At 46.8% G+C, this 4074-nt stretch overlaps 1 protein-coding gene across 1 annotated transcript in view; it reads left to right on the top strand.

The window, feature by feature from the left end:
* Positions 1–3874: 3874 nt before the first annotated feature.
* The window catches only part of CD82 (CD82 molecule), a 40014-nt gene continuing 39814 nt past the window's right edge, over positions 3875–4074 (top strand). The window contains exon 1 of the mRNA XM_031055834.1: positions 3875–3988. The gene's annotated coding sequence lies outside the window, so the exon portion shown is untranslated. The remainder of the gene's footprint in view (positions 3989–4074) is intronic.

Here is a 4074-nt window from a genome sequence, read left to right as displayed (position 1 = left end):
TTCCACCACAAGCCTCAGCAACCACTGCACTTTTATGGCTGTTCACTCTAACCATTATTCTTTCTATATAATTAATCTGATACTAAATCACAGCTTGGGACAAATAAAAGAAGATTCCACTTACAGTGAAATGAACACACTTCAAATTAGACTTGAAATTTTAGATTGTGCTTTGCATTCTATTTTATACTGTGCTATCAAACAGACACTAACCATGAACTCTACATTGTTTGGTCGTTTTGTTTTTCACTTGGAGTTTAAACAGAAACACACTCCCCCCTCCCCCTCAGCAATTCTTTGCTCTATTTTTGAAGTCTCTTCTCCTTGTCAAAGCAACTTTGAAAGAACTTTTTTTTTTTAAAGTTAGGCAGTTTGTACTGATAATTACAGTCCTTGTCACTGTATCACCTGGACCACTCAATGTTTTTGGCCCTATCAGGAAATAAATCCTTCCTCTCTTAGAGTCACAGTAATGTGAGGCCAATTCAAAGACTTTTTAAGGGAAATAGATATGCAAACACTAGAAATCCACGTGTCTTCCTGTTTCTCTGTTCCCCCTAATGCCAAAGACTAATTTCCTTCTTGTGGTGTATGTGGCACAGCACAGCAATCTGTGCCAGCTGCAACTCAAACCCTTTATTCTCAGAGATCCTTTGAGACTAAAGAAAAGAAGTTTGGTACCTTCCACTCTGCAGCCTGCAGTCAAACAACCCTGAGACCTTTCATCCCAGCTTCAGAGAGATATGAATATACAAAAAATGCCTATACATAAAATGGTGGCAATTTCTTGCTTGCATCCAGCTGTTCCAGGATGGCCCCTACCCAGCCAGACATGTGTCTACTAACAGAGAATGAGGGGCCGTAGCTCCCTCCATCATTAGCAGCCACCCATAATTAGCAGCCACCCATGCCATATTTGTGTTTTTCATTGCAAAGCAGTGGGGACTGTGCAGCTTCTCACGACCCTGGGCAAGGCTGCAAGCAGCATAAAAGCACAGCTAGCCAGCTCTGTGCAGAGCATTAGTATTCCCTTGTGCCTGAGGAAACAGACCTTGTGTACAAATGAATCAGAACCTGTATGAAGCTGCATCCCAGGGACTTGGACTCCTGTGCAGACTTCCCTTGTTTACCCACAGAATAGGCCATGACTTGATTTGGTACAGAGATTAATTCCTCCTAAAAAGAAAGTATTCATTTGACAGGGAATGGTTGTTGTGTTTGAAATGAAGATGGCCCAAGGCAAAAACAGATTGCTTGGCTCAATGACCCATTGGCTGGTCTCTGGCTGCCTTTGAAATGGTATTCAGTTTTCGGCCTTACATGCCACATAATGGTGGGTTTCTCCAGCCTGGGTGTTTTCTTACAAGCACTTTTGTCTAATCACTAGCTGAGAATCCAGCCTGATGTGTACATTGTAAAAGATGCTGTTTATACTTGGGCTTTTAGTCTGCCATCTGTGCACAGCTTAGCTACAACATCGCAGTAGATCTGTTTCTCCTCTGCTGCCAAGTCCCTGTTGCAAGCCTTCTCAAGAGCATGATTCACGTCAGACTTTCTAATAAAATTCAGGCACTTTGGAAGCTCTTTTTTAAAACCTATTCCCTTCTCTCAGCAAATGCAGTGGTACAGACTTAATGCTTTTTCTGGACTCACTGGTTCATATCCGAGCAGCACTCGAGCATAACCAGTTATGCATGCAGTCACTGATGCATATGTACTCCCACACTGCCCTTGCTAACATGGATCCTGTCCTCAAAGCCTCTGACACAAATGAATTCAGGCACAGAGCTGCTGGCACAATCCATTTGCACTGCACCTTTAATCACTTTTTATTTTAAACCTATTTTCTTTAAGAAACAGCCTTTGCACTAATCATCAGGGGAAATATTTTGAGCCCAGGCTTCCTTCCTCAAAGTAGGACAATTTTTGTAAGAATCAGAAACAAGCTACATGCTCAGTACCTGTAGGCTTGGATAATCTGTTGGCACAGAGATGAGGAAGACTAAATATAAGAACAGCCAGATGCTATTTCACCTGCCCCACCGACCCTTGTATCTTTATAGGTAAGCATTCTGGCTTACAGAGTACAGGCATAAGCCTGAGCAGATGTTTGAATTAAAGACAAAGACTATTACAGATAGAGAAGAGGTAAAGAAAAAGTACTCAATATTTTGTTTGAGAGTAGAAGTGCTTTTAATGAAGCTTAATTCTGCTTGAAAAGAGATGCTGGAGTGCTGCTGATTTCCAGAAAGACACAATCCCCAAGACTGGTTGTAAATGAGCTTTCAGATATTGCCCCACATAATTCTCAAGCATAATTTGTCCTTGTCTTAGACACCAACAACTGGCCTTACGATTTTTTTGGTATGAGGAAGGAGCCTGAGCAAAATCAGACAGCTTGCAGGCCATGGATAGCCTGCTATTCTGTGAGCAGCTGCAGAAATAGGGGTGGTGAGACCACACCCACAAAAATCCCTTTGCAGAGCAAGTAATTTCACTTCCACCTTAATGTCCCTCTTCTGCCTCAGCACCTGCACTTCCATCCCCTCTCCCCAGCCAAGCCCTGAGGCCAGCTGATGAGCCTGCAGCTACCTGCTGGTGGCACGGAGGAGGATGTGGAGCCCAGGGTGCTGCACACAATGTGCGTGGTACTCAGCAAGTGACACCTGCTCTCCAGGTGCAGCCTCCTCCCAGGGCCCCTCCTGCCTCACGCTATCCGTGCGTGAAGGAGGACTTGTTATGTGGCCTGGCCTTGCCCATTACACGGCCACATGCTCATCCTGACAGAAAATATGTCCACAGGATAAAATACAGGCTAGTGGGAAGGCTGCTGAGTGCCACTGCTGAAAAAGGGAAGAAGGATGTGTTTAATCCTGGTACCAGAGGAAATGATTGGGAGCTGCAGGGAAAAATTTGGACTGGATGGGGCTCTTAATATCAGAATGAAAGTCAAGTAAATGCAATGAATAAAGCATAGCCCAGAAAAGGACCTTTTAAATTATTTTCTTTGAAGCCTGGTGGTGGCATAGTAAGGAATCAGCCTTCAGACACAGAAAGAGGACCAAGAGGCATCTTGTTAGGAGAGAGTAAGGTGGCCATGGTACACCTGTCTCAGCACAAAAGCCAAACTGGTTTTTGCTGCCCCCAGGAATGAGGACTGAGACCTTGAGCTGCATGAGTTGGCTGGTCCTCCTCCTGCCAGGACAGCAGAATACATGAAGGTGAAGAAAGAATGCTGCTTCTCAGAAGGGTGAGGGACCTCCTGATCTTCCTTCATGTTAGGATTGGCTTGATAGGTTTGGTTCCAGCAACTGTGAAATGAGGATTTACAGAGAATCACGTTGTTACTGTTAGATTGCCTTATCACTTTTATTTTTATTTGCGTTCTGCCAGTAGAGAAGAGGCAGGATCCCATTGGGCTAATTATGCCACGTGCCAAGAACAAAGAGCTGGTGATTTGAGCTTGCTGCCTGTTGCGCAGAGCGGATACTCTACACAAAACAGAGAAGCCCATGGAAACAATGCAGTGGCACTGGTCAGCAGAGCAAACAGCAGCCACAGCATGCAAACACCACACCATCTTCACAGTGCTGGAGGCATTGGGGCAAACAAGAGCTTAACGGGGTTTGGAGGGGAAACAATGTGCAGCCGGGTTGATGTTTACAGGATTCACTGGGGCAGCGAAATAGCCCACTGGAAAAATCTTTCGGTGGGTCATCAGGCTTGCTTTCACTGGGCAGGGAGCCACAGCGCGCGTCTCGCAGCAGCAGACAAGCTGCGAGCGGCCTTAGAAAGCTTTAAGGGGTGTTTGTGCGTGCGCATGTCGCACCTCCCGGGCGGACCAGGCAGGGGCTCGTGGGAGGAGACGGCTCACGGCAAGTGCAGCGAGCAGGGCAAAGGGCCCCAGCGCTGCCCGGCCACCTGCCCCAGGGAGCGGGCTGGCTTGGGCTCGAGGAGAGAGGAGAAGGCAGCGGCCGAGGCCTCACAGGTGGGCAGTGGGAAACTCGAGGCTCGGTGTGAGGAGTGAGCAGCAGGGGCTCGGACCGGCACCGCCGAGCGCTGCAAGAGCCCACG

The sequence above is a fragment of the Geospiza fortis genome, unplaced genomic scaffold (genome assembly GCF_000277835.1).
Source record: "Geospiza fortis unplaced genomic scaffold, GeoFor_1.0 scaffold66, whole genome shotgun sequence".
NCBI lineage: Eukaryota > Metazoa > Chordata > Aves > Passeriformes > Thraupidae > Geospiza > Geospiza fortis.
Note: the sequence above shows the minus strand (reverse complement) of the source record. Positions and strands in the feature narration are given on the sequence as shown.